This window comes from Ornithorhynchus anatinus, chromosome 14 (assembly GCF_004115215.2).
Source record: "Ornithorhynchus anatinus isolate Pmale09 chromosome 14, mOrnAna1.pri.v4, whole genome shotgun sequence".
NCBI lineage: Eukaryota > Metazoa > Chordata > Mammalia > Monotremata > Ornithorhynchidae > Ornithorhynchus > Ornithorhynchus anatinus.
Genome location: NC_041741.1, coordinates 18765797 through 18786268, shown reverse-complemented (window position 1 = coordinate 18786268; position 20472 = coordinate 18765797). Strand labels below are relative to the sequence as shown.

The 20472-nt window shown below is 53.4% G+C and overlaps 2 long non-coding RNA genes across 3 annotated transcripts; one reads left to right on the top strand and one right to left on the bottom strand.

Moving 5' to 3' along the window:
• Positions 1–4349: 4349 nt before the first annotated feature.
• Positions 4350–9170, bottom strand: LOC114816416. Of its 2 annotated transcripts, XR_003764189.2 has the most exons (5): positions 8939–9166; positions 8547–8682; positions 6072–6161; positions 5454–5664; positions 4350–4448 (listed from the first exon to the last, which is right to left on the bottom strand). It is a non-coding gene; the product is annotated as an uncharacterized LOC114816416 (long non-coding RNA). The 2 variants fall into 2 exon arrangements; XR_005660813.1 differs by having other exon boundaries at positions 5454–6161; positions 8939–9170.
• Positions 9150–14531, top strand: LOC114816418. Its single transcript, XR_003764190.2, has 3 exons — positions 9150–9357; positions 12516–12562; positions 13761–14531. It is a non-coding gene; the product is annotated as an uncharacterized LOC114816418 (long non-coding RNA).
• Positions 14532–20472: the final 5941 nt, after the last annotated feature.

Genomic DNA, 20472 nt, shown 5'->3' with positions numbered 1-20472 from the left:
TTTCCCTCTGCTCCTCCCCCTCTCCCTTCCCCTCCCCTCAGTGCCGTACTCGTCCGCTCGACTGTATATATCTTCATCACCCTATTTATTTTGTTAATGAGATGTACAGCTCCTTGATTCTATTTATTTGCTATTGTTTGAATGAGATGTTCATCCCCTCGATCCTATTTCTTGCTACTGTCCTTGTCCGTCCGTCTCCCCCGATTAGACCGTGAGCCCGTCAGAGGGCAGGGACTGTCTCTATCTGTTACCCACTTGTATATTCCAAGCGCTTAGTACATACTCATAGTACTAAGCTCAATAAATACTATCGAGTGAATGAATGAATGACGGGGGCTGGACTGGAAGGCAGAGCCTCCCCTCGACCCTCTACATCCAGCTGTGGAAAAAGGGACGGCGAGCCCCAGAATAAAAGGCCATGGTCCTTCCGCCCCTTTTGCCCCACACCCCCGGAGAGGGGTTCTCCCCGGAACCCGGTGGGAGCGAGGTCCGCCGTTCAGGTCGGGCGAGGACGGTGAGGCCGGGCTGGCAATTTCCACTCAGAGCTGAGGTTTCCCTCCTCTTCCTCCTCCCCGAACACCCCCCACCCCCGGGCCCCGAGCCCACGGACCAAGCGATGGCGGAAGGGAAGTTGAGGGAGAGGGAAGAGGGATCGAGTAAGTAGACCGCCGTTGTCGCCTTGGCCGAGGAACCCAGCTCGGGGTGGGGCGGAGTTTGGGGAACGGGTGATGGGGGGGCCACGCTGGCCGGACTGGGCCACGCTGGGAAGGTGCCGAGGGGCGTGACCGTCCGCTCGTCCGCCAACACTCTTGGCTCCCTGTCGGTCTCGAGCCTGTTAGCTCCTGTTAGGTCAGGTGTTTACTAACTCCGTTGTCTTGTGCTCTCCCAAGTGCTCAGTAGAGTATCCCGCATCGAGTAGGCGCTCAGTAAACACCGTCGATGGATCGGTGAGAGGGTCCCGTCGTCCACCGCTGACCTCCGCCTTCTCGACTTCCGTCCGGAGCCCGGTTTCCAGCGGTGGTGAGCGGGCGTGGAGGCAGGGAGTGGTTAGGAGGAGGATGTGGACGCGGGCCCTACGTCCAACCTCCTTCCACTGTCCCGCTTTAGTTCTCCCCCCACCCAAAAGGGCCACCTCCACCTTGGCCCGGCGGTTCTCAAACCGGAACGGCTGCCCGGGGATTTCGTCTGGGGCCGAGGTCCTGCTCATTCGGGCTTACGTCCGGCACTGTTCAAGAGCAATGGATTCGGGTCAGAGTCATCCCCCTCCCACCCCGTCTCCCCACCGCACAGGAAGATCCTCTAGTCAGTCAGTCGGTCGTATTGATCGAGCGCGTACCGTGTGCGGAGCGCTTGGGGGAGTACGATACAACCAATGGACAGACGTTCCCTGCCCACAGCGAGCTTACAGTCTAATATAAATAAATAGATGTACATATCTAATAATAACAGTGGTATTTGTAAAGCACTCACTACGGGCCAAGCGCTGTTCTCGGCGCTGAGGTAAATCCGAGGTCATCGGGGTTGTCCCACGTGGGGCTCCCAGTCTTAACCCCCATTTTCCAGAGGAGATAACCGAGGCCCAGAGAAGTGAAGCGACTCGCCCGGAGTCGCCCAGCTGACGAGTGGCGGGGTCGGGATTAGAATCGACGACCTCTGACTCCCAAGCCGGTGTTCTTTCCCCTGAGCCACGCCGCTCCACTTACGTACGGGCAGGGCTGTGGGGCGGGGAGGGGGAATGAATAAAGGGAGCAAATGGGGGTGAGGGAGAAGGGAGCGGGAGAAGGGGAAAGCGGGACTGAGAGAAGGCCTCGGGGAGAATAAATGTCCGTGGAATATAAGCGGAGAGTGATGCGTGCGGGTAGGGTTGTGGGAGGAGAGTAGCAAGGTGAGGTAGGAGGAGGGAAAGCGATTGAGCGCTTTAAAGCCAACTGTGAGGCGTTTCATGAATTTGGACTTCCATGTGACATCACTGCCTGCATGCGTAAAAATAATAATAATAATAGTGATTGTATTTGTTAAACCAGGCGCCGTATTAAGCACGAGGGTGGATACGAGCAAATCGGGCCGAACCCAGTCCCCGTCCCGCCTGGGGCTCTCCGGTCTCGATCCCCGTTTTACAGAGGAGGTAACTGAAGCGTAGAGGAATGAAGTGACTTGCCCGAGGTCACACAGCAGGCAGATGGCGGGGCTGGGATTAGAACCCAGGTCCTTCTGACTCCTAGGCCCGGGCTCTATCCACTAGGCCACGCTGCTTCTCTAGTATAACGTAGTGACGGGGGGAACAGCAGAGGTGGCAAATTTTCCCCCGAGTTGCCACGTAGCTGATGCTCTTCCTTTGAAATGGAGATGGGGCGGTGATCTGATTTTTGAGGTTCATTTTGGAACCTCCGGGAAACTCTTCTGATGCCAAAGACTTCAAAAGTCATCAAAACTCCGAGGAAATTATTGGAAAAACCACTCAGGAGTGCCTGAAGGCGGATGATTGTGCCCCAGAAGTATACATGTGAGAAAATGCTCCAAGTGTTTCATATATACCGTGTTTATTGCAGTACGAAACACGCTGATGACTCTCAAGCGCTTTGGGGAGTCAGCCGAGTGTCACAGATCGGCGATTAGCCGGAGGAAAACCGAGGCCGATGTACCGGAATCTGCAGTTCAGAATCGAGTGATCTCGTGGAGTTCATTCGTCGTCGGCCGTCCGATGACCAGATGTGCCGTAAGGAAGCCAAATCAGGTCTAGCGTTTCCTACGGGCCGTGTTAGAATGGCAATAAGGTAGCTTCAGGGGACAAATAAATTTCACCAGCACTGTACTGCGCACACCACATCCAGGTTCTTGAGCAACTCTACTCGTGTCCCCTTTGTGTCATACTGAAAATCGGGCGCGAGACACCAAAGGAGGATTTTGACTTTCATTATCTTGTCGATTTGACAAGATAGGAGGAGAAGTATCTGCAGGAGACGCCAGAGTCTGGGAATCTCAACCTGGGCGTTGAATTTTTCCAAGATCTGTGGTAAAGTCCACTTTTTCAATGGTATTTATAGAGCACTCACAGTACACCAGGCACTGTACTATAACGTTGTCTTGTTTTGGTTTCGATCTGTTTTGCTCTGCTGTCTGTCTCCCCCGATTAGACTGCGAGCCCGTCACTGGGGAGGGATGGTCTCTATCTGTTGCCGAATTGTACATTCCAAGCGCTTAGTACAGTGCTCTGCACATAGTAAGCGCTCAATAAATACTACTGGATGAACGAACGAATTAATTAAATGCTGGGGTAGATACGAGATCATCAGGATGGGTCCACAGGGCTCATAGGCCTCCCGGTCTAAATCCCCGTTTTACGGAAGAGGCGCAAAGAGGTTATGCGACTTGCCCGTGGTCCCACGGCAGACAAGTGACGGAGCCAGGATTAGAACCCAGGCCCTCTGACTCCCAAGACTGCTCTTTCCACTAGGCCACGCTGCCTCCGAGGCTAGAGTCTCTATCTTCATCCTGTGTCCAAAGTGAGGGCCACCTCGACGGTCCAGTTCCCTCGGCGGGTCCTCTTCCCCGCCCGGGGCCAGACTTCCGCTGAGCTGCGTTGGCTGGATTTTCGGAGGGAGGAATCGCCCCGGTGGTGACTCGGTGGCCAGCGGAGCTGCAGCCTCTGCCGAGCCAGGAAGCTAAGCCGCACCCCCGCCCGCATCCCCCCACCCGCTCCTCCCTACCTCTTAACCCGTTCCCATCCTCCTCCCCTGCCCCGTTCCTCTTATCCCGTCACCTTCCTAGGAGAATTCATTAGCTCCTAGGACTTCACCTTCCATCTCTATGCGGATGATTCCCAAATCTCCATCTCCAGCCCTGCTCTCTCTCTCTCTCTCTCTCTCTCTCTGCAGTGTCACATTTCCTCCTGCCTTCAGGACATCTCTATTTGGACGTCCCACCGACACCTCAAACTCAACGCGTACGTCACAAAACCCCCTGTCTTCCAACCCAAACCCTGTCCTCCCCTTGACTTTCCCGTCTCCCAAGCCCATAACCTTGGGGTTATCCTTGACTCCTCTCTCTCATTCCACCCACACATTCAACCTTCACTAAATCCCGTCAGTTCAGCCTTCGCGACGTTGCTAAAATCCATCCTCTCCTCACCATCCAAACGGCTGCCACGTTAATACAATCACTCATCCCATCCCGCCTGGATCCCGTCCTCAGCCTCCTCGCGGCCCTCCCGGCCTCCCTTCCCTCCCCTCTCCGGCCCACACTCGACTCTGCTGTCCGGATCATTTGTCTACAGAAACGTTGAGGCCGTGCTTCCCCACTCCTCAAGAACCTCCAGTGGTTGACCGTCCACCTCCGCATCAAACACAAACTCCTTATCCATTGGTTTTTTATCGGTGAGTGACTCCGCCACTTGCGTGTGACTTTGGGCAAGTTTCTGCTCTTCTCCGGGCGGGCCTCGGTGACCTCATCTGTAAAATGGGGATGAAGACTGTGAACCCCACGTGGGACGACCTGCTTACCCTGTTTCTACCCCAGTGCTGGGCACGTAGTAAGCGCTTAACCAATGCCATTATTCTTATTATTTAAAGCGCTTAATCATCTTGCCCCTCCCTACCTTATCTTGCTGCTCTCCTACTACAACCCAGCCTGTAGGCTGGGTTCTTCTCATGCCTACTCGCTGTAGTTCGATCTTTTTTATCCCGCCACCCACATCTTGCCTCGGCCTGAGACTCCCTCCCTCTCCGTACCCGACGGATGATCACTCTCCCCACTTTTAAAGCCTCACTGAAGGCACATCTCCTCCAGGAGGAATTCCCCAACTAGGCCCTCGTTTCCTCTTCTCCCACCCCCTTTGGTGTCACCCTGGGTTTGCATCCTTTATTCATCCCTCCCTCGGCCCCACAGCGTTTATGCACAGATCCACAGTTCATTCATTAATATTACCGTCTGTCTCTTCGTCTGGACGGTGAGGTCACTGTGGGCAGGGAACGCGACTACCCGCTCTGTCCTACTGCACTCTCCCTTGCGCTTAGGACGGTACACACAGTGAGCGCTCAATAAATACAATTTATCGATCGCTTGAGTGGGCATCAGCTGGCGACCGAAGCCGAGAGTGGGTTTCCTGCCGTTTACAGGCGCGGAACGATTCCCCGTCCCTTCTGGGCAGCCGGCACAGGAATGACGAGCGTGGCCTCTGCCGGAACACGTCACGGGGACCATCTCGGTTGTGTCTCGGGACCCCTCGAGGCTCCCACGAGAAGCGTAACGTTCACCGGGGGAAGGATAATGATGGGGTCTCAGCCCTGAGACTTCATTCGTCAGAGTGGTAATGTAGTTAATAAATTCCTTCCAATTACACTTTACTGTAGTAAATGCTCGGGAAGACCAGCAGAAGCCCAGGATAATCTCCTTGCCCCCAAGGAAAATAATATTCATATTGCTACTGATCATAATAATATTTTTTAAGGACTCACTATCGTGCTAAAGAACTGGCTGGCGTCCATCCGGTACAATCAGATCAGATTCCACAGAGACTCCACAGTCCAAAGGGGAAGGAGAACAGGTACTGAATCACCGTTTTACAAAGGAGAAGTTGCGGCTCAGAGACGATAAGTGACTTGCCAAGGGTGGATTAACACCCCCGTCCCTCGGCTTCCACTTCTGCGCTCTCTGCACTAGGCCACGCTGCTCAGTGAGGGTGACAGACATAAAAAATATTCACAAACGATGGACATCTTTTAAAAAATGGTTAAGGGTCAGTCAACTACGCATCCATGCCAAAGTGCTGAGAATGGACATTAATACTTCGGTGCAACGAGTGGCCCAAGGCTTCGGGACTGAGACACTGCAGGATAGAAGGACTAAAGCTGTGTACAACTCACACTCCCTCTTCCCTGGCAGTCCTGGACCCTCGAGATCACAGAATGCATCAAGAGAGCATATTAAGAAGAGGTGCACACGGAGGTTTTTTACATTTTTAGGTGTCTCTGTCTACGGCCAGAGTCACTCCGGCGGACAGCCAACGCTCTACAGCTCTACCCTGCCCCGGAGGCCAAGCCAGTCGATCAGTCGGTCATTTATTGAGTACTTACTGTCTGCAGAGAGCACTGTGTTAAGCGCTTTGGAGAGCACAGTGTACCGGAGTCGGAGGACGCACTCCGTGCTCACCATGAAATCGCAGTCTAGAGGGGGAGAGAGACATGGACATAGATAAACAAATTCAAGTTACAGGTAGGTGCATCGACGCTGTGGGGCTGAGGGAAGGGCGAATCCCGAGCGCAAATCCTTGTGCCCGATTAGACCGTGAGCCCGTCAAACGGCAGGGACTGTCTCTATCTGTTGCCGACTCGTTCATTCCAAGCGCTTAGTACAGTGCTCTGCACATAGTAAGCGCTCAATAAATACTATTGACTGAATGCAAGGTAATGCAGAAGGGAGAGAGAGAGGAGGAAATAGAGGCCTATTGGAGGAGGTGTGTTTTTAATTCATTCGTTCATTTAATTCATTCAGTCAGATTTACTGAGCACTGACAGTGTGCGGAGCACTGTGCCAGACGCTGGGGAGAGTAGAATATAACAATAAACAGGCACATTCCCTGCCCACGAGAGCTTACAGCCTAGAGGGGAAGACAGACATTAATAAAAGTAAACTATAGATATGTATATAAAGGCACTGGGGCTGGGATGGGGGGTGAACAGAGGGAGCAAGTCGGGGCGATGAAGAGGGAGAGGGAGGAAAGGAGGGCTTGGGCGGGGAAGCCTCGAAGGTGGGGAGAGAGGATGTCTAGATCTGCCAGATACGAGGGAGGAGGGGACTCCGGGCCAGAGGCGGGACGCGGGCGAGGGGTCGCCAACGAGATCGATGAGGTCGAGGTACAGCGAGGAGCGGAGTTTGCCAGGCTGCGTTGTAGTAGGAAATCAAAAGGGTAAGGTGGGCGGGGAAAAGGCGATCGAGTACCCGAAGCTGTCGGGAAGGAGTTTCTGCTCTGTGCTGAGGTCGACGGGCAACCCCAGGAGTGGCGAAACGCGGACCGAACGGTTTTGAAGGAAAAAGATCCGGGCAGCAGAACGAAGTATTGCCCGGAAAGGGAGAAACAGGAGACAGGGAGATCAGCCAGGAGGCTACGACGGTAATCCAGTAATCGATAAATGCTTGGATTAATGCCGCAGCAGTTTGGATGGAGAGGAAAGGGTGAATTTGAGTGACGCGCAGGGAGAACCGACAGATTTCGGTGACGGAGTCATTCATTCAATAGGATTTATTGAGCGCTTGCTATGTGCAGAGCGCTGTACTAAGCGCTCGGAATGAACAATTCGGCAGCGGACAGGGACGATCCCTGCCCAGTGACGGGCTCACAGTCTGTCGAGGGTAACACTAGGGTTATTGGCTGGTTGGACAGCGTGGATGGCGGTGTTGTCTACAGTGATGGGAAAATGGTGGGGAAGGGCAGGGTTCGGGTGGGGAGATGAGGAGTTCGGCTTTCGTCTCACGTAAATAATAATTATAATAATAATGGCGTTTGTTCAGCGCTTACTGGACAACAGTGTGGCTCAGTGGAAAGAGCCCAGGCTTGGGAGTCAGGGGTCATGGGTTCGAATTCCAGCTCTGCCACTTGGCAGCTGTGTGACCGTGGGCAAGTCACTTCACTTCTCTGTGCCTCAGTTCCCTCATCTGGAAAATGGGGATGAAGACTGTGAGATCCGTGTGGGACAACCTGATGACCCTGTACCTCCCCCAACGCTTCGAACAGTGCTCTGCGCACAGTAAGCGCTGAACAAATACCAACAGTATTATTATTATTTTTACTGTGTGCCTGGCGCTCTACTGAGGTGGATTCAATCGAGTTGGTCTCATGTGGGACTCACAGTCTCAATCCCCATTTTACAGACGAGGTAACTGAGGCCCAGAGAAGTGAAGTGACACAGCGGACAAGTGGCGGAGCCGGGATGAGCTGTCGTGATCTTCTGACCGGCAGGCCCATGCTCCACCCACTACGCCCTGCTGCCGCAGGACTTTAAGCTTGCCGTGGGCAGGGAAGGTGTCTGTTTATTGTAATACTGTACTCTCTCAAGTACGGTGCTCTGCACGCAGCAAGCGCTCAATAAATATGACCGATGGATTTCCTCAGCTCTCCTCCCAGAACGCATCATCCTTCACTCTCGTCTCCCTCTGAACCTTTGACTTGGAGGCCCTCCCGGGCTTCGGAGTCAGAGGTCATGGGTTCGACCCCCGGCTCTGCCACTTGTCGGCTGTGTGACTGCGGGCAAGTCACTGAACTTCTCTGTGCCTCAGTTACCTCATCTGTAAAATGGGGATTAACTACGTGCCTCACGTGGGACAACCTGACTACCCTGTATCTCCCCCAGCGCTTAGAACAGTGCTCTGCACATAGTAAGCGTTTAACAAATACCAACATAATTATTATTATTATCAGCTCTCCCTCTCGCCTAGCCACCCTCTTCTCCGACTACACCCCAGCTCCAACTCCCCATTTGTCTCCCCAGCACGGTGGTGCCTTGTGCTCGACCCCCCTCATCTCCGCCCCCGGCTCACTCCCTTCCTCCTACCTGGAATCTCCTCCTTCTCCAAAGCCACCGGACCGCAGCTCTCTTCCCCTTCCAAATCCTTCTCAAATCGCGGCTTTTCTTCGGTTGGTTTCTCTTCCTCCGGTCGGGCTGTCTTTCAAAGCAGCCAGTCAGACCTCTTTTTGGAGGCGGGGGCCAAGGAACAACAAGAAAAAGGAGTTGGGGCTGGGTTTCCCAACAAGGAAAAGGACCTGGCTTCCTCTAGTTTGGGCTACGTTTTCCGGCAAGCGGAGGGACCGTTTCCTGGGCAGGGACAGTCTCCCCCAAGTCTTTAAGATTTGCAGCAGAAAAGTCTCAGAATAGCTCGCTGCTTCAGTGTCTCACCGCCCCCCCCCTTGCCCAGGGGAAGGGGAAAAAGACCCCATTAGACCCACCCTCGTGAGACGCTTCTCCGGCTAAACCCTCGCTCAAGCGTGTGGTGAGGTTTCTATGTCCGTTGAATAAGGGCTTTGACTAGGGCTTGGGAATTTTCTCATTTTCCCTCCTCCTCCGAGTTGTGTTGCCGGGAAATATTCCCTTTGTGAATTCCCTCTCAAAATGATCTCCGAGCAGGCCCAAACTCTCTCCTCCCCCGGGGCCTCAGATAGAATCCTTGGCAGACCGTTTAACCGTCCGCTTCTCTTGAGGGTCCTCGAGGATCGAGAGTCTCCTTTGAGGGATTCTAACAGGGCGATCCAAATCTAACACTTCCCAAGTCCCACATCCCTCCAACTTTCGTCTCGCGGTGCCTTGCGGAACTGTGATACGTATTGATTTATGTGCTGTATGATTTAAGCACTCCTTCCTCTTCTGGGTAAATCATTTTATCTCTCTCTCCCCTGGTTTCAGATCGGAAACTCCCTAAGAATAATCACGGTATTTATTAAGCGCTTACTATGTGCTTAAGGCAGGGATCATGTCCTCTAACTCTAATCTACTCTCCCGAGCACTCCGAGAAGCAGCGTGGCTCAGTGGAAAGAGCCCGGACTTGGGAGTCGGAGGTCATGGGTTCGAATCCCAGATCTGCCACTTGTCAGCTGTGTGACTCTGGGCAAGTCACTTCACTTCTCTGGGCCTCAAGGACCTCATCTGGAAAATGGGGATTAACTTTGGGCCTCACGTGGGACAACCTGATTACCCTGTATATACCCCAGCGCTTAGAACAGTGCTCTGCACAGAGTAAGCGCTTAACAAATACCAACACTAAGTAATTACAATGTTCCGCACACAGTAGGTAATATAATAACTGTGGTTTTTGTTAAGCGCTTACTATGCGCCAGATACCACACTAAGCGCAAAGCACAGAGTAAGCCATCGCACCGGTAAAGTGTTCATCAATTACCAGAGGCAATCAATCGGTGGTATTCATTGAGCACTTACTATACGCAGAGCACTGTACTGAGCGTTTGGGAGAGTAAAATATAACAGACACCTTTCCCTGCCCGCAGCGAACTTTCAGTCCAGAGGGAAAGACGGGACATTAATATAAATCATTTGTAATATGGAATTTGTAGATCCCCTCTCAGGGTCGCACCCGGAGAGTTTCCAGGCTACCAGTCCCGGCTACGGGAGGGGGAGTCAAGCAGAGGCCTGTCCGTTCCGTTCCCCGCTTGGGCAGTGGCTGGCGAGTGGAAGTCCGTCGGCTACGAGTCAAAACTCACCCACGTTGGGCAGCAGCGGAAGGGGAGAGAGCCGAGGGAGGAGACTGGGGTTCCCCGCGCGGAAAGCGGCGACGGTAAATCGCTTCCGTATTTTTACCGAGAAAACTCCCCGGACGCACTCCCGGAACGACCGCGGCCGGAGAGCTTGGGCGTTCGGGGAGCGATGCGTCCGTGGTGTCGCTACGGGTCGGAGACGGCTCGACGGCGCGAGACGAGACGGTCGATAGATACGTACGGAGTGTTGTTGGTCCGAAGGTGGGGTGAACGCCAGACGCTCCGAGGTCACAGATCCAAGTGCGTAGATAACGCAGAATGGAGAGGGAGCCGGGGGTCGGGAGAGAAGAGATGTGATTTTAATAAGGTTTTGAAGGCGAGCAGAGTGGTGTTCTTGGCCATACGGAGGGGAGTTCCAGGCCGGGGGGGGGGGATATGGGAGAGGGGTCGGCAGCGAGATAGAGATGTCCGTGCATCCCCTTCGTTCAGAGAAGAAAGGATTAGACCGTAAGCCCGTCAGTGGGCAGGGATTATCTCTATCTGTTGCCAAATTATACATTGCAAGCGCTCAGTACAGTGCTCTGCACATAGTAAGCGCTCAATAATGCTACTGAATGAAAGCTGAATTTCCCATCGGTTCCCCAGCCACCTCAAACCTCTCCCTTAGCTGCAAGGAGGGCACTCACGTTCGTATAACATGGATGTTCACGCTCATCTTCGACACCTCTGTACATATCAATATGTACGTCGGTGGTAAACCGGCACACTTCCCCCCTTCAAAGCCCTACTGAGAGCTCCCCTCCTCCAGGAGGCCTTCCCAGACTGAGCTCCCCCTTTTCCTCTCTCCTCCTCCCCTCCCCATCGCCCCGACTCCCTCGGCTCTACCCCCCTCCCCGCCCCACAGCACTTGTGTGTATATATATATTTATTATCCTATCCATTTTATTAATGATGCGCATATATCGATAATTCTATCTATATCGACGCTAGTGGTGCCCGTCTATTGTTTTGTCGTCTGTCTCCCCCCTTCGAGACCGCGAGCCCGTTGTCGGGTAGGGATCGTCTCCATCTGTTGCCGAACTGTACCTTCCAGGCGCCTAGAACAGTGCTCTGCACACAGCAAGCGCTCAGTAAATACGACCGAACGAACGGTATACGTCAGCCTACTGTGAATTCAACCCATTTGCTCCTCACTTTCACCCTACCCCTCTCCTGCTGCAGGTCCAGTGGAAGAAGCTCCGCCCCGGGAATCAGGAGACCTGGGTTCTAATCCCGGTGTCGCCCGTTGTGAATCTTGGCCCCCAGTGGCCTCTAGAACCACCGAGAGCCCCGTCCCTAAGTGAACAGGCCCAGCGGGGATCCTGAAAACCGTCCCGAGTCCCCTTTTCGACTGGAAGCTCACTGTGGGCGGGGAACCTGGCAACCGACTCCCAAGCGCTTAGCACAGGGCTCCGCACCCAGTAAGCGCTCAACAGGTCGATCGATCCTCGACGGCAACTCCGTGGCTGATAACGGTCGCGTCCCTTTTCCCTCTCCACCTCCCACTTTCTGTAAATGAGTTAGGGCTGTGTGTCTGCCTTTCTCCTACCGTTAGATCATTAGGGTCGACGTTTTTGCTTCCAGGTTACTCCCCCAGGCACTCAGTACACCTCTCTGCCCACGATAGGCATCCAATAAATAGCATTCGTTGTTTTCGGTTTACACTGAGACCTGCTTTGACTCGAAACTCAGACTTCGGATTATTAACCGACCCTAAAATCTTCCAAAGCCGACGTCAGAGGCGCGAGGCCGGGCAAAGACGATTCCGGATCTGAAAATGGCCACCGTAACCCTCCCGGCTGATCTCGGGCTTCAGAGGCTCCGCTCGTCTCACGCCGTCGGGTCGGCTCCGACCCGTACCGGCGCCACGGACACGTCTCTCCCTCACGCCTCCGCCTGCGATGGCTCCGGTGGTGGATCCGGAGGGTAAAAATCCGGAAGCGGTTTACCGTCGCCTCCTTCGGCGCGGGAAACTCGAGCCTCCGCCTTCGACGCTCCCCCGTGCCGCTGCCGCCCAGCACGGGGGAGTTTTGACTCGTAGCACTCGCTAGCCACCGGCCACGATGGGAATGGAGTGGACGGGCCTCTGCGTGACTCTCCCTCCCGTCGTCGAGACTGGGGGAGTCCCGGAAACTCTCCAGGGGCCACCCCGGAGGGGTTTGACCAGACCGACTACCACGAAATGAGGCGTCATGAGTAAAAGCCTGAAAAATGGAGAAGTCTTGTGAAGGCTTCGCAGAACGATGCCAGTGTTTCATCCCGGATCCATTTTTTTCAGCTTATCCGAACGGGCTGCCCCGATCTGAAGAATTACAGAGGGAAAAGGTAGGACAGATCCCTACTTACATAGGGAATTTAATTAATCAATTAGGAAAATACTTCTCCCACACTCTGTGAAAAATGCCCAGCGGATTGGATCGAGCGCGCGCCCGGGAGTCCGAAGGTCGTGGGTTCTAATCCCAGCTCCGCCACTTGTCTGCAGCGTGACCTTGGGCGAGGCACTTCACTTCTCTGAGCCTCAGTGACCTCATCCGGAAAATGGGGATTAATAATAATGAAGTTGGTATTTGTTAAGCGCTTACTATGTGCAGAGCGCTGTTCGAAGCGCTGGGGTAGACACGGGGTAATCAGGTTGTCCCACGTGAGGCTCACCGTCTTAATCGCCATTTTCCAGATGAGGTCGCTGAGGCCCAGGGAAGTGAAGTGACTCGCCCACAGTCACCCGGCTGACACGTGGCCGCGCCGGGATTCGAACCCGTGACCTCTGACTCCCAAGCCCGGGCTCTTTCCGCTGAGCCGTGCTGCTTCTCTGTTGGATCGAGACTGTGAGCCCCACGTGGGAAGGTACCGTGTCCAACCCTATTTGCTTGTATCCGCCCTAGAGCTTAGTACAGCGCCTAGCACATAGTAAGCGCTTAACGAATACCCTAATTGTTATCATCATCCCCTTCTTAGCAGGCGACCTTTTCAATGAGGCCACTCCACCAGACCCTGGGGTGTGTCTGTACCAGAAATAGTTGCTTGGATGGGATGAGCATTTTGGAATGGAACAGTGAGCTCCAAACCGTGTCCTCTGAAAAAACTCAGCCATGTGATGAGATGAAATCTTAACTCTCCCGTCAGACTGTAAACTCCCCGCGGGCAGCAACAGGAGAGAAGCAGCGTGGCTCAGCGGAAAGAGCCCGGGCTTGGGAGTCAGAGGTCACGGGTTCGAATCCCGGCGCGGCCACGTGTCAGCCGGGTGACTGTGGGCGAGTCACTTCACTTCTCTCGGCCTCAGCGGCCTCATCTGGAAAATGGCGACTAAGACTGTGAGCCTCACGTGGGACAATGTGATTACCCCAGCGCTTCGAACAGTGCTCTGCACATAGTAAGCGCTTAACAAATACCAATCTTATTATTATTATTATTTTAATGGTGTTTGTTAAGCGCTTACTACGGCCAGGAGTCGATAAAATCTAATCAGATGGGACACAGTCTGCGTCCCACATGGGGGCTCCCAATCTCCATCTCCATTTTATAGATGAGGTCACTGAGGCGCAGAGAAGTTAAGCGACTCGCCCTAGGCCGCACGGCAGGTAAGCGGCGCAGCGGGATTAGAACCCAGGTCCTCGGACTCCCAGGCCCGTGCCCTTTGCTCTAGGCTGCACCGCTTCTCATTTCACCGTTGCAAACCTCCTGGAGAGCGCGTTCAGAGGAGGGGAATCCGAAATCAGCTTTGCTACCCGTCGGTGGTTGTGGTGAAAGGTTAGAGAGAGGTTGAAATTTATGGTTAAAAGGAGATGCCTGGATTATCCGTGAATTCCTGTTTTACATTAGTGGGGGTGAGCAAGAGTTCAAATCATTTTGGGTATTGGATTTGGGAGGGGATCTCTATCTCTTTACGATCTCATCTTCCTGCCTCTTCATTCGTTAGGGGCTGTTATCTCCCAGGAATACTAGGAAGGGCAATACTGGGTCCTTATCTCCAGTCAAAACTGTATTTCCATTCCTGGGTTCTTCACGGCCAATTAAAACCCAAATGGGGTGGCTGCGATCAGTGCCGGTGGAATCCTGAAAAGAGAATTACTGCGACTCCCGCCTGAGCCCGGAAAGGACAGCTTGTTATTCAGACTGCAGAGCGCAGTGTGACAATTAGTACCAAATTGCCAGCGGGGACCGCGTGAGCCTCTTTTCGCACTTGCAGTTAGCCGAGCAGAAAATAAAGCACATCGGGAAAGAGTCACTGAGAAATGAAAATCACAGGCGCGCCGAAGGAAGACTGTCGCATACGTAACTGTTGAGTCGACTCTGTTTCTTGGTCTGAAAAATAATAATAATAAAAATGATGTTGGTATTTCTTAAGCGCTTACTATGTTCAGAGCACTGTTCTAAGCGCTGGTTGGGGGGGGGGGGGGCTGGGACGACTGCTTCATTTCTGAGCTTTCTGAGAATTTATTAAAGCTGAAGGGAGGAGCAAACACGATCCCTGCTTCAAAAGCAAAGGGGATGAGGCACTCCGGCCCAGCCCCGCAAGGGGTGCAAAACAATCACTTAAATCAGTGGTATTTATTGAACGCTTACTGTGTGCGGAGCGCCGTACTGAGCACTTACGTATAATTGAGCGACTAATAATGATAATAATGTCGGTATTTGTTAAGCGCTTACTATGTTCAGAGCACTGTTCTAAGCGCTGGGGTGATCAGGTTGTCCCACGTGGGGCTCACAGTTTTAATTCCCCATTTGACAGATGAGGTAACCGAGGCACAGAGAAGTGAAGTGACTTGCCCACGGTCACCCAGCTGACAAGTGGCAGAGCGGGAGTAGACAGGATCCCTGCCCACAAGGAGTCTCCAGGGGGGACGGGGTTCTTTTCCACCCTTGCCCCATCTCAAAAACAGCCCCCCAAAGAGCAGCACCGGCTTCCTTACCTGGCCGGAGGCACCGGACCCCCCTAAACAGTCAGGCCTATTTATTGAGGCGCAGTTCTGGACACGCTGAGCCTGCCTGAGGTGTCGGCAGGACAACGAAGCCGAGGGGTCCCGAAGGCCGGAGGAGGAGACGCGAGACCGCCGAGGAGGAGCCAGGTCAAGGCCAGTGAGGTAGATCTGGGCGTCATCCCCGGAGAGGTGGCCACGAGAGTGGATGGGCTTCCCGAGGCGGTAAGGAGACGCCGGCCAATAGAAGGGGACCCAGGAACTGAGTCTTAGGGAGATTCCCCACAGACGGGGGGTGGAAGCCAGAGGAACAGGCCACGAGAGACGCCGAGAAGGAGCGGCCGGACGGCTAGAAATGACCCGGAGAGGACAGTGACGGGGAAACTGAGGCTAGACTGCATGTCCAGGAGAAGGGGGGAGCGTTAACGAGGTCGGGGGATCCGGCCGGGGTCGGGTCCGTTAGATTTGGCGGGAAGGACGTCATCCTTGGTGGTCGTTGCCCCCGGGACGGGCCCGAGCGATGAACCGGCCAGCCAGCGTGAGGAGGCCTTTGGAGAGAGGTGAGAGAACGGCGGCGTCTGCTCTTAAGGCGTCCCGAGGCTTCACGCGGCAGTCACTTCCCCTGCTACACACCTCACTCTCGGCCACTTTAGGCCTGGGCGAGAGAGGACGATTCTTCAGGCCTCTGCTGCAAGACAGAGTCACGGGTAGGACCTCCCCCCGGCCCCCCGTGCCTTCGACACCCGCCTCGTTCGCTCGCGTCACTTAAAACTGGGTTCAAATAAATGGTAACTGAATAACGGCATTAATAACTGCGCTATTTATTTGCCAGGCGATCGTGCCAAGCGCTGTACCAATAATAATAATAATAATGTTGGTATTTGTTAAGCGCTTACTATGTGCCGAGCACTGTTCTAAGCGCTGGGGTAGACATAGGGGAATCAGGTTGTCCCACGTGGGGCTCACAGTCTTCATCCCCATTTTACAGATGAGGGAACTGAGGCACAGAGAAGTGAAGTGACTTGCCCTGGGGTCGATGCAAGACAGGTTGGGCACGGTCCAAACGGGGTGGAGAACGGGCGCTGAATCCCCCTTAGGTAGATGAGGAAATCGAGGCACGGAGAAGCAAAGTGTCTTGCTCGAGGTCACCCAGCAGACAGCTTATTAGGCAAAGAAAGGTGGGGTTTATCGCCGCGCAGCTGTTTCACCGATTCTGAAAGAGGCCGATGATCGATTCCTCATCCCCTCTGGGCAATTACGGCTTGAGTGCTTAAGACCTAACGAAAACCAAGTGAAATATCGTAGCTTCGTTAAATAGCAGTTTACTGAGGTTGAAAAGACTTCATGAAAATTGATGCAGGAAGAGCAGAGTGGCTTCTGTCGTGAAAATGGAAGTGGAAAATCGCTTCCAATTCTCTAATCTTGCTATAACTGTGGTTAGTGTCAGATCACTCCGGTTAAATCTCATCAGAAACAAAAAGAAGTGATTTTCGGCTCTGATGCAGAATTAAAGCAACACTTTCCCTCTTGGATGTCTAATAATAATCCCTTGTTTCATTAAAAAAAAACCCTAACTGGGTGTCATATGCGTTTCGCGATGAAATAAGCTTTCAGCTTAAAGGTTTTCTTCGTAAAAGCTTTTTCTCTTTTCTACACTTGAATTTACAGATAGAGTTAAGGCTTCTAACCTTCAAGTTGGAGCAAATACTATTTCTAGAGAAACCCCGTAAGGCTCTTTATAGCACCTCTCTTTTTCCTCTTTAATATTTTAGAGGTTCATTATATTTAATGGCTCCACCTACCGCCAGGTAGCCCATGGACACATTTATAATAGTGATAGAAATACGAAACTACTGACTTTCCCCTAAAATCTAAAATACAAGACACCTATGCGCCGTTAAAAGATAAAATACAAGCTAAGATATTGCCCTACGATACGTGACGGTTCATTGAGCCGTTCTTCAATTGCTCAGATCCATCAACGTATTTCCAAAATACCCTCTATTTGCCATCCAAATATGCCCCAAACTGTACTCATCTTCCCCACCGACTTCCCTCCGCCGCCTAACTTTTATTTTCTCAATGTGGTTTTGATTAAGTGCCGGGGCAGACGCAGAATAATAAGCCCGGACACGGTCCGTGTCCCACGGGGGGTTCCCAGTCTCACTCCCCATTTCGCAGATGACGGAACTGAGACTTGAAGTTTCTTGCCCAAGGTCACGCAGCAGACCCGTGGCGGAGCCGGGATCAGGACCAGGTCCCGGTGATTCCCATCACCGGAGACCCCACCACAGCCTCTCGTCTCCGACGGCCGCGACCTCGGAATCATCCCCGACTCCTCCATCTCTCTCCTTCCCCGCATTGGGGTCCGTCACCTGATCCTTCTAGGGTCCACCCCCTTCCCCCCAACCCAGCTACCCCATCCCCTTCAGACACTTCGGACGTCCCGGCCTGACTGGCGGATCAGCCTCCTCACCGGCCCTCCGGCGTCTCTCCTTTTATAACGGCATTTGTTAAGCGCTCACTAGGTGCCCTGTTCTAGGCCCTGGGGGGGGGGGGGATACAAGGTCATCGGGTTGCCCCACGTGGGGCTCCCAGTCTTCATCCCCATTTTCCAGACGAGGGAACTGGGGCACAGAGGAGTCGAGTGACTCGTCCAAAGTCGCGCGGCTGACAAGCGGCGGAGGCGGAATTCGAACCCGCGACCTCTGACACCCGAGCCCGGGCTCCTTCCACCGAGCCACGCCGCTTCTCTCCCGTCTCCGGTCGACAGTTCGCTCTGCCGTCCGGATCATTCTTCTAAAATGTCATCCTGCCCGCGTCTCCTCGCGCCTCAGAAACCTCCACTCCACCTGAGGCAGAAACTCCTGGCCACCGACCTCGAGGCAACTTGCTCGGCTCTCCGCCTCCTGCTTCTCCGCGCTCTCTTCCCGCTAGCCCCCAGCTTGCACTCTCCTTTCAAGCTGACCAACTTACCGGGTCTCCTTCTCATCGCTCCCATTCTCCATCTCTCCCCACCGCGTGGAACTCCTTCCCACTTCAAGTTTGCCAGACCCTCGCCGTCCCAAATTTCAAAGCCATCGCGGCCGAGCAGAGCGATCGCCGTAGCTACCGCTTCCCCTCCCACCACCTCGGCACACGGGCAGCATGACGTAGCGGATGGAGCCCGGGCCTGGGGGCCAGAAGGTCATGGGTTCCAATCCCAGTTCCGCCACTTGTCTGCCGTGTGACCGGGGTCAAGTCACTTCTCTGGACCCCAGTTTCCTCCTCTGGGAAATGGGGATTAAGACCGCGAGCCCCCTCCCTTCCCCACAGCACGTATGTATCTGTAATTCTCTGGGCCCCAGTTTCCTCCTCCGGAAAATGGGGCTTGAGACCGTGAGCCCCCGCCCTTCCCCACAGCCCATAATAATAATGGTATCTGTTAAGCGCTTACTATGTGCAGAGCACTGTTCTAAGCGCTGGGGGGGATACGGGGTCATCGGGTCGTCCCCCGTGAGGCTCACAGTTAATCCCCATTTTACAGATGAGGTAACTGAGGCACAGAGAAGTGAAGTGACTCGCCCACGGTCACACAGCTGACAAGTGGCAGAGCCGGGAGTCGAACTCATGACCTCTGACTCCGAAGCCCAGCCTCTTTTCCACCGAGCCACGCTGCTCCAAGCACAGTAAGCACACGGTAAGCGCACGGTAGGTACCGCCGACTGATGTCGCGATTCAGGGGCTGGACTTGAAGGTGACCACCTTAGGCCGGCGCGGTTCTCACTAACATTTCAGGGAGTCTACTAAGATTTGGGATAAAAATCAATTCTTTTCTACGACAAGAACCCACGGGCTCGCTGTAGGAGAGGCGGCCGTTTCAATACTAAAACGGAAAACGTTCTTCTATTCTGGAGAAGCTTTTTATTTTCAAAAGGACCCTCTTACACTTGAAACTTACGCTAAGTCGTCGGCGTAAGGTAGAAGGGAAAGGAGTGTTATTTTTTGGAAACGATCTAGCCCTCTTTGGGGAAACGTTAGCCTTACCTCCCCGTTAGGCTGCACGGTCCGGCAGGGCAGGGGAGAAGCGGCGTGGCTCGGTGGAAAGAGCCCGGGCTTGGGAGTCAGAGGTCGTGGGTTCGAATCCCAGCTCTGCCGCTTGGCAGCCGTGGGACTGTGGGCAAGTCACTTCACGTCTTGGTGCCTCAGTTCCCTCATCTGGAAAACGGGGATGAAGACCGTGAGCCTCACGTGGGCCAACCTGATGACCCCGTATCTACCCGGGAGCTTAGAACGGTGCTCTGCACATAGTAAGCGCTTAACAAATACCAACATTATTATGACTTGCTTCTGATGTGGTCTCCCAAGTGCTTAGCGCAGCGCTTTGCACTCAAAAGGTACTCGACATCAAGGATCTCGATCCGCCGGCGGGCAATTCAGGACAAGAACCGGTAGAAATGAAACATGATGGTGCAGTAATCCCATTTCTTGAGTTTTCTTCCCTACATAACGTTCTGCACCATCGGGGTTCTGCCGCTTCAGAAAGTAGAGAGGAAAACGAGGCACTCTATCATTACCTTAGTTCTTTAAATACGCCTTCACCGCCCTCAAATTCATTTATCCCATACGCTTTCCTTTTCGTTCATCTTTTACTGCAATTTTTCAAACGTCTCCTAGTCTCCCACACACACGAAAAAAGCCAAATAAACTAGGATTATTTCCGATGTGACCTTTGGCACATTTTGGGGCCCTCATACCAGACGGTATCTGGGCGAATATACAGTTAAATTCGATTTACTCCCCCAACCCGTACATCACGGTGACTGTTACCCACTGTGCGGGGAAGTTAATTTACTAGACTGAATACGGCCTCCCTAAAAATCAAAACGTAGGCACTTTCGTTATGAAAATAGAGAAATGAATCTAAAAATGAGCGATTTTTTTAAGAGCCGCGCCACACTGCAGCCTGCTGTGCCTCTTTCTAATTCTGCTTTATTACAGTCTCCCTAGGACGCGTGTCCATTAAAGCAGTTTAGCAAAGAGCGGCCCTCCTGATCACCTACAGTTGTTTGTTCATTTCACTCCTAAGATGACAAAATTTCAATATAATCGATTTAATGGGTATTTTCCAGTCTTGTCTTATGCCGTCATTTCCGACCCACGGCGACGCCACAGACACGTCTCTCCCAGAACTCCCCCCTTCCGTCCGCGATCGTTCTGGTAGTGGATCCAACAGAGTTTTCTTGGTGAAAATATGAAAGTGGTTTAGCCGCTTAGCTCTCGCATCATTTCCCCCTCCGGCCCCAAACGTATCCAGAACAGTCCAGGCAAGTCAACCGT